General features: G+C 37.7%; 1 protein-coding gene across 1 annotated transcript in view; it reads left to right on the top strand.

Annotated features, from left to right (window-relative positions):
• DARS1 (aspartyl-tRNA synthetase 1) overlaps positions 1–12,707 on the top strand; it is a 79,441-nt gene that overhangs the window by 24,934 nt on the left and 41,800 nt on the right. The gene's annotated exons all lie outside the window — the stretch shown is intronic.

Here is a 12,707-nt window from a genome sequence, read left to right on the forward strand (position 1 = left end):
GTTTCATGTTTTTTTTCAATTTCATCAGAATTTTATTTCCATGATAATGATCTCAGAAAACATGAGAAAATGGATGGTCTTTGTGTTTTAAGTAATAAAGTAATTTCATAGTGTGTGTTTTTTAAAAGAAAGAATTCAATCAGAGTAAATGATATATTTTTTCTATTGATTTTTTAAATGTTTGCTTTTTAGATGCATGCTTTCTGAGTTAATACAGATGGAATTATGAATTTTAGAATTGGAAAGAAACTTAAAAATTATCTAATTCAATATCGTAATTTAGCTTTCAGCCCTCCCTGACCCTCTAGCACAATGTTATACATATAAAGGATGCTCAGCAGCTGGTTTTGGTTTAGATATTTATCAAATTACGTCATAGTAATACCTGCACTCGGATTTAAGAACTTAAGTGCCATGAATTATATCGATTCATTGATGAGATCAGTAGTATTTTAATACTACTAATACAGTAGCCCCACCTCTCCCTATCTCCCAGTGCTGCCCAGAGATGGCCACTTTTCTTCTACGTGTGTCTTCTGGTAATTAGGTTTGCTTGTTTCGTCTCCTGGTTAGAGTGTGTGCTTGTGGGGTGCATTTGTCTTCCAACCTTTTAAGGTTAGTGTGTATCCTATGAAGTCAAACATAAATGAGCTTGGTCCCTAGAAATTTTATCTGCACAGAGAACCTTCTATAAAAGAAAAAAAGATGGTCCTGGAAACCGCAGACATAGATGCTAAATTCTATTAAATATACTGAAAAATACTGGAAAAAAGTCAACCTCAAATCAACAAACAACTTTTGTCTTTTGTATAATAATTTGGTTTTGAAAACTAATACATGAAGCCGACAGTTACATAGAGAATATATTTTTCCATTAAACTGCATTATAACCTCGGCGTTACATTCCTAAAGCTTCCAGTGGAAAAGCCTTTTGAAAATCCCAGTTACCCATAATATTCAGTGAGAGGCATTCTACTGACCAAGTGGACAGTTAATCCATGTGATGTGTTTAGAAGCAGACACATTAAAGTACTCCGCAAATAAGTTATTCCTATTATTTTGGATCTTCTCAGAAACTCCTGGGACTTGACTAAATAACAGCGATTGACTATATCAGATGTCAACCATAGCTTAATAGCTAAAAGAGCTACTTTAAAATGGTCTCCCAAACAGAACTTAGTTCACTAATGCCCTCATAAAATTAAAGAACATCTTTTTATCATTATTTTATTAAAGGCTTTCATCCAAATGGGATGATATACGGGCGATCTTTTTTTTTTTTTTTTTTTTTTTTGAGACGGAGTTTCACTCTTGTTGCCCAGGCTGGAGTGCAATGGCGTGGTCTCCGCTCATCGCAACCTCCTACCCGGTTCAAGCAATTCTCCTGCCTCAGCCTCCCCAGTAGCTGGGATTACAGGCACATGCCACCACCATGCCCAGCTACTTTTGTATTTTTAGTAGAGACGAGGTTTCTCCATGTTGGTCAGGCTGGTCTTGAACTCCCAACCTCAGGTGATCCGCCCGCCTCAGCCGCCCAAAGTGCTGGGATTACAGGCATGAGCCACCGCGGCCAGCCATGGGTGATCTTTCTTTTAGACAAGGGAAGAATATAGGTAATTTAGCCTAGATTTTTAAATTCCTGAAGTGGAACTCCATAAGGATCTAGATGCAGTTCAGGCTTAACTAAATTGTGACTTGATTTTTTTTTTTTTAAGCAAAGAACATGCAGCTATTTTTAGTCCCTTTAAAAAATGGACTTTATATAAAGTAGCAATGTATGGGAAAAGGTTGAGCTGTTCCAAATTATAAACCTTGTCACTGGTTATATGTAAGTGAATGGAGCCAATTTTATACAATAGGTTCAACATGTGGTACATAGATAACTATTATTAAACTTTTGGCACTAGTATGTTAAGGAATCGAGCCTGAATAATTACCAGTAGGTGGGTTAATGGCTTTTGCTATCTTGCGAAAAAGGAAAATTCTTACGGCTAAGACTCGTTGGCAAAAAATGATGAGTTTTTAGGTTTTGTAGTTGGTTAAGATAATTTTCTTAGGAACATGATTTTATGTTCCAGATGGGTCAGTCAGTTTGTCCTTTCTGTGTGATGTAACCTATACTTCTAAGATAGTTCAGAAATCCTGATCCTTCTTGGTAGGAGAAGTCTACTTTTAGACTTCAGCAAGAACTTTTTAGAACTTTTTTAGGGAAAAGATATATGGGGTTTTTCTTTGTCTTTTAAAATCCTTTTCCTAAAAATTGTTAACTGTGTTTTAGCGCATAAAATGGGTATGCGCTAAAATTGTGAAAGCAAAAATTAAGGTAGCTTTCATACATTTATCTTTGAGGTCACTTGTTTAGGCAGCAGATCACTAATAGTATAACAGTTGGATGCAAGGAAAAATGTTTCTATTTCTAGTTCCAGTTAAGTTCAGATACTTGATAATTCATTTGATACAAATTTTAACTAACAATGCCACATTAACTTTCACATAAGTAAGACAGTTTTATAAAATGATTGACTGATACTTTATTTAAATTGTCATTCTTAGATTACTCTTTGCAGAATTTTGGTTAATTGTGAAGCTGAAATATCCTGACTCTACCTCAAAGTTAATGTTTTAAGTAACTGAACAGGTATTCTTCCCATTACTAGTATTGAAGTCAGAATACAGAAACAAATTAATTATGGAACTGGCTCTAAGGCTACAAGCTTCATACAGTAAACCAAATGTCAGCAATTTAGTTTTAGTGAAATTAAAAATTAATATTACTTATTAATTTGAATTTTGTTTTTATTTAAAAATTTATTTCTATTTTAAAGTTAAGGTCTATAAGCATAAGCATTTACACTAGTTTGGTATTTGTAGGTCTTTAAGTAACATGACAGAACTTATTTAAGTGATTAATGGGGTTTGCTGACATTTTTTGTTCCACTAAAGAGAACCTATAGAGTAGTTTTAGAACTGCTGGTCTGTGCCTTATTGAGTAGTGCATACTTCTCACCACGCTTATTTTGGATCAGCTGGGCATGGTGGCTCATGCCTGTAATCCCAGCAATTTGGGAGGCCAAAATGGGCCGTTCACTTGAACCCAGAAGTTTGAGACCAGCCTGGCCAACATGGCGAAACCCCATCTCTACCAAAAAAAATTTTTTTAAATTAGTCGGCCGGGCGTGGTGGCTCATGCCTGTAATCCCAGTACTTTGGGAGGCCGAGGCGGGCAGATCACGAGGTCAGGAGATCAAGACCATCCTGGCTAACACCCGTCTCTACTAAAAATACAAAAAATTAGCCAGGCATGGTGACGGGCACATGTAGTCCCAGCTACTCGGGAGGCTGAGGCAGGAGAATCGGTTGAACCCAGGAGGCGAAGGTTGCAGTGAGCCAAGATTGTGCCACTGCACTCCAGCCTGGGCGACAGAGCGAGACTCCGTCTCAAAAAAAAAAAAAATTAGTAGGACATGGCTGCATGCACCTGTAGTCGCATCTACTCTGGAGGCTGAGGTGGGAGAATCACCTGAGCCCAGGAGATCCAGGCTGCAGTGAGCTGTGATTGTGCCACCGCAGTCCAGCTTGGGCAACAGAGCAAGACTCTGGCTTAAAAAATAAGTTATCACAGGCCGGGCGTGGTTGGTCACACCTGTAATCCCAGCACTATGGAAGGCCAAGGTGGGTGTATCATCTGAGGTCAGGAGTTCAAGACCAACCTGGCCAACATGGTGAAACCCCGTCTCTACTAAAAATAAAAAAAATTAGCCAGGTGTGGTGGTAGGCGCCTCTAATCCCAGCTACTCGGGAAGCTGAGGCAGGAGAATTGCTGGAATCTGGGATGGAGGTTGCAGTGAGCCGAGATCACACCATTGCATTCCAGACTGGGCGACAGAGTAGGACTCCATCTCAAAAAAAATAAATAAATAAGTTATCATGGTTTAAAGAATGATTTAAATCTTTAATTTTTGCAAAGCACCAGTGGACAGATGGGTGTAATAGAGGTAGAGAGAACGCAAGGATTTAGTTCCCTACTAACTAGTGACAAAGAGTCCCTCATTGACCAAACTCTCCTCAGATTCCTTTGAAAGAACTTTCTGCTCCGGTAAGCCTTGACTTTTTTACTTCATGTTTATGCCTGCATTGTTCAGTTTTAGTAAGAATCCTGCTGAGTTGCTTTAACTATAACCCCTGTCATCCCCCCTCAGTATCTGATCACCCGCCATAGCTAATTGGGTTCCTTCTCCTCCACCGTCCCTCAGGTGATGTCTGATCACCCTCGCCTGCCTTCAACAAGAATCCTGTTAGGTCATTTTAGCCAAAATCTTCCGTTTCTCCTGATGGCTCCTCTTAGTAATTTTCCATCCACTGACTCTATATTCCCATCTTTGGCCCTAAGTTTCCACTTGCCAATCGTGTATTCAAAGTTAAGCCTAGTTCTATACTCAGATCTCTTTTCCCCTATTGCAATAATCTTGAATAAAATTTGTTTTTACCACTTTAAGTATTGTCCATCTCTGGTTTTCCCTGACACAACCATGTGACTTCTTACATTGTTTACTGTTTGCTTATCTTAACTCATTCTTCAAAGCTAAGATGCTGATTCAAACACTTATTTCTACTTGGGTGAGAAATATAAAAGTCTGAGGTCTAGTGTGGTACTAATTCACTATAATTGAAAGAAGTGCTTGACCTATAAATGAAGCTTATGCTTACCTTAGAATTGAAACATATGGCTGGGCATGGTGGCTCACACTTATAATCCCAGCACTTTGGGAAGCCAAAGCAGGCAGATCACTTGAGCCCAGAAGTTCAAAACCAGCCTGGGCAATATGGTGAAACATCATCTCTACCAAAAAAGTCAAAATAATTAGCCAGGCATGGTGGTGTGAGCCTGTAGTCCCCAGCTACCTGGGAGGCGAAGGTTGCAGTGAGCTGAGATTGTGCCACAGCACTCCAGCTTGTGTGACAGAGCGAGACCCTGTCTAAAAAAAAAAAAAAAAAAAAAAAGATTTTTATTTTCAAAAGGTGGTGGTGGTTTTATTATTTTTTGAAGTACTTACCTAATTTATTTTTGTTCTTTTGATGCTGTTTTAATTAGCAAATACGTGGTTTCTTGTGTTTGGGCATTTTGTACTTCTTTGCCTCAGTGAATTGTACATTTAATTTATAACATTGAAGCATTTTATGTTGGTGCATTATTTGAAGAACTGGTGTGTGACAACTTTATGGCATGCCTCTTTTCTAACTAATCTTTTTTCACCCCCCTTGCAAAGATTTAAAAATTACTCATTTGAATGTGGGTGGTTGTGTAGATCTGTAAGTATATTTATCATTGAGTATATAGTAAGATTTAACACATTATTTCTGACAACCAGAAAGCTAAAAAATGTATCGGTTTTGCTGAAAATCTTTAATAGTCAAGTTTCTGTGTTAAAAATTTTAGTAGTTTTTGTTGATATAAGGATATATAAATATGCAAATGGAAAAACTGTTAATGTACATAGTGTCTCTTTCACCATTATTGACTTTTTTTTTTTTTTTTTTTGGTGGTGGTAATAAATGGAAATAGTTTAGAAAAATATGAGCCGATGACTACCCAAAAATAAAATTTGGTCATCCCCCAGTCTCTACCAACTCCCAAGTTTATCCCTACTATTAACAAGACAATCAGAATACATCAATATATAGGATTTCTGTTATATTTTAGGCCTTTATTGAGACTATCTAGTATAATGAAATACTTCAAGGTGCTTAAATCTGTGGTACCTAGAATGATGAGAAATAAAAGGTAACACTATTAGTGTAAAGGTTATGCTGCCCATCTTCTGTCATCTTGGGTTTATTGATAGATTATGTGAATAATGATGGGCTACTCTTCCTCGACCTCTGTAGCAGGTGTCATGTATTTTTTAGATGAAAGGTCATGGAAAACCCATCCCCCACCACATACCAGACTCGTTGCATGTGAAATATTATTTTTAATATTTAAGAAGCTTAATCTGAAATTAAAACTCAGTATAGTAACTACACTTGCTTTATTTTGCCACCTTTCCAGTGTCTAGCATGGATTTTTATGCTTATTTGGATGCCTCTTCTCTGTTAGTCCCTGTACCAGACCCAAAAGTTACAGTACAGTGGTCACCAGCATCTTCCCCAGTTGATGTACAGGGGAAATAACAGGTTCCCTTATAATAACTGACTCTTATTCTATACTAAGCGTGGAGCCACAAAGTGCCAGATTTTTTTCTCACTTGATCCACACAACAGCCCCATGAGGTGTAAATACTGTTTTTGTCTTTTTTTGTTTTGGGGCGGAGAGGAGGTTGGTTCTGTTCTCTCTCTCTCTTTTTTTTTTTTTTGGTTTTGTTTTTTTGGTTTTGTTTTTGTTTTTGTTTTCAGATGAGGAAATCGAGATGTGAAATATTAAGTGTCTTGACTAAGGTCTCTTAGATTCTGGATTCACACTCTAGTCTCTGTGTCATCCTGCCTCTCTGAAATAGTGTGTAATGGTGTTAGATCAAAACCCTCCACATTATAGCTCCACTTAGAATACAGTTTGTTAGCTAGACACTGCTCCCAAGGTATTACGAGTCAAAACTAAAGGGAAAAAAGTTTAGTTTAAAAAATAGAACTGGGCCAGGCGTGGTGACTCATGCCTGTAATCCCAGCACTTTAGGACGCTGAGGTAGGAGGATCACTTGAGCCCAAGAGTTCAAGACCAACCTGGTCAACATGGCAAAACCCTGTCGCTACAAAAAAAAAAATTAAATAAATAAATAAAAATTAAAAATAAATAAAAAGTGGATCTGATTATAAAGTAATAAAAAATATTTTTATGTTTGAGTGATAAATTCCTGCTAAAAATTCCAAAGGAGGAATTTATTTTTAACCATTAGTAACACTAATGAGTTTGTCTCTTCCACTATAAAGCAGTAGCTGCCTTCTAAGGAATCACCCTATTGTTAAAAAGCATGCTCTAAAAATAAGGGGGAGGGACAGGGAGTTGGAACCTAGAGAGTTTCATGTTTTCAGTGACAGTTATTCTTCCTGAATAATCTCAATAAGAAAAATTTTGATAGTTAAAAACATGAAACCTAACACCACTAGAGGCAAATCTAATAATCAATTGCATCTACTTTTGCTTAGGCTTTGGGCTTTTTTTTCTTATCAGCACTGCCATTAACACAACACAATACATTTTGCACCTTTGTATCACTCTCTTGAGAAGTAAGGCACAAAGTCACTCAAAAAAGCAGCTGTGTGGTGTATGCCACTGATGTTGAAAATAAAACCACAGACTCAGAATTTAAAATAAGAATTTATCTTTTACTAAGATTGTGGATGCAGGAAAGAATTGAAAGGATTTGGCTGAATAACTAATACTGTTCCTTAACACATCTAATTGCAGGCGCTTTGTTAGACACTTGTACCAACTAAAGTCCTTTCCTAGAATTGCTCCGTCAACAGCAAGGGAGAAGAGATCTTGGAACATTTAGGTATGGGTGTCCTTTTAGATTAGCTTTTTGTAGAGTGTGCTCATGTACTGTCAGTTCTGCTATGTGACATATGCATTCCTAAAAATAACCGTCCTATGCAAAATTGTGCAATAAAAACCACAGTGTTTATGGAGAAAATGGGATTAATGGCATAACACTCAAAAACTTGATGTGGAGAAAGGGAAACCCCTCATACACTATTGGTGGGAATGTAAATTAGTATAGCCTCTATGGAAAACGGTATGGCGGCTCATGAGAAATTAAAAATAGAACTACCATATGATCCAGTAATCCCATTATGGGGTAATTATTCAAAGGAAATGAAATGATTATGTCAAAGAGAGATACATATTTGCACTCCAATATTTATTGCAGCACCATTCACCATAGCCGAGATATGGATTCAACCTAAGTTTCCTTCAAGAGATGAATGGATAAAGTGTGGGATATATACACTCTAGAATACTATTCAGCCATCAAAAGTGAAATCTTGTCATTTGTGGCAACATAGATGAACCTGCAGAGCATTATGTTGAGTGGAATAAGCTGGACACAGAGAAATACTGGATGATCTCATGTGCTAAAGATGTTGATCACATAGATGTAGAGAGAATAGTTGGTGGGGGGCAGAGGGGGATGAGGAAGAGATTGGTCAGTCTGTTCAAAATTACAGATAGGAAGAAGAGTAAGTTCTGGTGTTCTCTTGCACAGTAGGGTAACTATGGTTAACAATATTGCATATTTCAAAACAGCTGGAAGAGAGGATTTGGGAAGTTCTCACCACAAGGAAGTGATAAATGTTTGAGGTGATAGATATGCCAAATGCTCTGATTTGATTTTTACGCGATGTGTACATATATGGAGACATCACACTGTACCTCATAAATATGTACAATTATGTGTCAATTTTAAAAAAAAAACTTCATTAATGGCATACTTTTTGAAAAGATGAGACAGAGTCTCACTCTTGTTGCCAAGGCTGGAGTGCAGTGGTGCAATCTCGGCTTACTGCAACCTCTGCCTCCCAGGTTCAAGCGATTCTCCTGCGTCAGCCTCCTGGGTAGCTGGGTAAATTACAGGCGCCCACCACCACGCCCAGCTAATTTTTGTATTTTTAGTAGAGACAGGGTTTCATCATGTTGGCCAGCCTGGTCTTGAACTCCTGACCTCAGGTGATCCACCCGCCTCAGCCTCCCAAAGTGCAGGGACTACAGGCATGAGCCACCACGCCCGGCCAGTAACCTAACTTCTTAAAGGTAACAGTTTTATACTCGTTGAATGGTTAAGAAATACATAAATACTACAATAAATATAGCATTTTACCTTGAAAAAAATGTGCAGTTTGCTTGTGGAAGTGGGTATCAAAAGAAAGGCAGTTTGTAAGTTATTTTGAAGTGATGGAAGGAACAGTGTCTGAAATCAGAGGGAAAGTTGTAACACCAGATGTGGATGGGTATGGCTCATAACATGAGTTACAAGTAGATGTTTAAGGTGTGTGCATTTTGTATATTCCTGCATGGCCGAGTGCACCCAAGTGTTGTTGTCTGCATTGACCAAGTGTTCTCACTGATGAAATCTGGCATAGGCAAAAGCAAAATTCTCATTATACTCAAATTGTTCCCTAATGTGTCAACGATGTTGAAACATTCACATTTTCAAAACAAGCTTTATAGCAAAACTGTACTCTTGAAAGTGACAACGGGGTTTGCTAGTGAATGGATAAAACATGAATCTTAGCTGTTTGCTTACTACTTATGTGTGGGGGTAAGGAAAATAATGAATTAGAAAATTACTGGTTTGAGAAACTAAGTGGAAGTGACACCATTAATCTGGAATAAATTGCCAACATGGACTGAGAGTATACATGACCCACTCTTTGGAACTGAGATGGGCTCATCTTCCCATATGGCACTTGGCCAAATAAAGAGTAGACACCAAAGAGGAGTGAAGCTAGCCCCTTTAGCAAAGAAGGAGGGAAGTCCATTGGGCAGGCAGCCAGTAGTGTTTCCTAAGCTTAACTATATCGAGTTAATTGAAGAGAAGTTCCAGGCTTTTGAGTTTAGAAAAAGCCCAACAGGTTGTTTTACCCGGTAATCCTCTGATTATAATTTCCACCAATCTGCCTCCCCCAGGCTGCCTAATTTTCCGTTGGACCTCATCAAGACTTCTAGTCTTTTTATCCATCTCCACATTCTCTCCCAGTCTTTTCAGCCTCCTCCTGACCTCTCGTGGCCCCATGCTCCATTCCTGAAACTACTCTCTGCACCTTTATCCACTGTTCCCCGCCCCTTTGTTTCTCTTGCCCCACAAACACCCTACAAACTCCCCTGTCCCAAAGACTCCTGATTCCATCATCTAACACCAGGCTAGAGTATCCTGTGTGTTCATGGCATGACAACTGATTCCTATTCCTCAGCTGGGCCCACTAGTGTATATTCTACTTTATAATGAAAATAGAGGTTTATGGGCTGTGCCTGTGTTTTCGTTGTTTCACTGACCTCTTCAGGATCTCATTCCTCTTTATCTCTTAGTTTCTAAGTATAATTGGAAAGGCAAAATTTGGAAAGCACTGTGAGTTTCATTGCTTAGTATTCTACCACCCTTCTGTTATTATTAAAAACAGTACATCACCAACATCTAAACCAATTCTAGTGAGTTCTGTTGCTTAAATAAAACAAAAATCTTTACTTAGAAACTTGAGGATCAATGAAGCATGAGATAATTCAGAAGAATATTTAGTTAGTAACACATTCTCTTTGGGAAGCTAGCAGCTCAGTTAGTGGACGAGCTAACTATTCTGCCAGAATCTGGTTTGGAAAATAGTATGGAGAGAAATATGTCTGTTAGGAAAAGGCCATTTCTAATCTCCATTTAATTTTAATTCTGTCTTAGATCAGTTGTTATATATAAAATGCTTGGAGCTAGAGGAGTGCCTTAGGACTATTTGTTTATTTTCAAGATGTTTCGTTTCCATTTTGAATGTTACTGCCCAAAGAGACTGGACGTGAACTCATACACAACAAAGTGGGAGAAACAGTGGTATTTATATGTTAATTCCATGAAGCCCTATATTTAATTCTATTCCCTCTGGCCATATACCAGGTGGAAAAAAGCAAGGACTGTGCTATTAAAAATATCAAATCAGATAGTTCCAGCTGGGGTTTCTTAATCATTTAAAAGGCAAAATATGAGGTCACTTTTAATATCTTAAGTAGATAACGATCTTAGCATTTACTTTAGATATTAAATCTGAAGTGCTTATCTTTTGCCTTACTGGCTAGACAATACTACTAGCAGTTTCTAGCTTTGGAGTATTTTCCTTAAAAGAAACATTGGAATTTAATACGGAGCCAACTATTTTGCCTCAAATTGTCTGTCTTAGGAATATCCAATTCATCAATAGAGTAATCTAAAAAGTTGATTCACTAATTGGATTTAAGTGCCACAGGACTCTTCACACATTATTTTAATCAATTTGTTGGAAAGATCAATATTCTCATGGATGAATGCATATAAAAATGAAGCAATTGAATGAGTTACATAGGAAGGTTGGCACATCTAATTCCCTAGAGGTTCTAGGAACAGGTTCTTAATTATATATCTGAAATGGTTTGAGGTTTTTAAATGAAATTTGTCTAGAAGCAGGAAGATGCAATACCCATCTATCCAGGCCTGTATTTCTGGATCCCCATCTTATCTAATATTTAATAGTTGATCCTGAAGTTGAGATATTATCCCTTTATTCTTTTTAGAAAAATTTTTTTTGTATGTGTGCCATTTTAAAGTAATTAACAGAGTAGTTTGTGTTAGTTTTGGTTAAGTGTTATAAAGCCAGTTTTTTTTTAAAGGAAGTCCTGGAGGCCTTTTTGTATTGACTGTTAGAGAGGACAGTGAGTGTAAACACAAGTTTTTAAAGTTTAAAGTTACAGTGCCCGCTATAAAGGACTACAATTAATGTGAAAAGTAGTTTTAAAGTTAAAATTTATATATCGCTGTTTGTGCTTATATAATACTTCCCACTTTCCCCAAACATAGAGGTATTCTGATTCTGAAAATAAGCCTTTTTTAGTACCATTATGTGTATACATATATATTTTATTTTATTTTTCTTCATATTAGTCATTGTGGTTAAATGATTTATTGGTAGCTGATGAGTCACAAGTATGTTTCTCATTCTCTAATGAGTCACCTAGCTACCTACAAGTTTGTTTATTTTCTTTCCTTTCTAGATCTTTCACCTAAAATAGGTGTTTTACTAGTTGGTAGGTTAAAATTTCAGTTTGCTACATTAACTTTTTTTTTTTTTTTTTTTTTGGAGACGGGAGACGGAGTCTCGCTTTGTCACCTAGGCTGGAATGCAGTGGCACAATCTTGACTCTCTGCAGCCTCTGCCTCCCAGGTTAAAGCGATTCTCTGCCTCAGCCTCCCGAGTATCTAGGACTACAGGCACACGCTACCACGCCCAGCTAAATTTTTTTTGTGTACTTTTAGTGGAGACGGGGTTTCACCATGTTGGCCAGGCTGCTCTCAAACTCCTGACCTCAAGTGATCCACCCGCCCTGGCCTCCCAAAGTGCTGAGATTACAGGCATGAGCCACTGTACCCAGCCTACATTAGCTATTAGATCTGGAAAATACCAAAATAATACTCAGAAGAAGTCTCATTGATTTTTACAAACTTGTATTTAGCACGTGCTCTGGTCCAGGTACTCTGCTGGGCTTGAGTATGCAAAGATTTATGTGTGTCATATATATCTTAGGAGAAGCTTAATTTTGGGAGAGGGCAAGGGAGATAAACAACTGCATGCAGAGGCAGGGTATACAGGTGCTGTGATAGGAGTGTATATTGTCTGTAGTTGAGGCCCAAAGAGAGGTGTGCATGTGGATACCCCTTGAGCATCCATATGGATAAGTTGGTGAATGTAGGCAAGGCCATTATACTGTTGTGTATTGCAACTCCTTGAACAGTTGCACCTACATTTTATACCTCTTTGTTGGAACAGGGTATTTATCTGTTAGAGGAAAAACAGCTTCTATTTTCAGTCCTGTCCACTGCAACATCTGTATTGAAAATTTGGATAATGCTAAACGTGTGCTAAGAAAAAAAACGGGTCTAAAATCTGCTGTCAGAAATTTTCAGATCGTTTGTGGGATTAATTCTCCTGGGCTAAATATAACTTTGTATAAAACAATATGAAATTATTATTTAAAGATTTTG

This window comes from Pan paniscus, chromosome 13 (genome assembly GCF_029289425.2).
Source record: "Pan paniscus chromosome 13, NHGRI_mPanPan1-v2.0_pri, whole genome shotgun sequence".
Classification (NCBI taxonomy): Eukaryota; Metazoa; Chordata; class Mammalia; order Primates; family Hominidae; genus Pan; species Pan paniscus.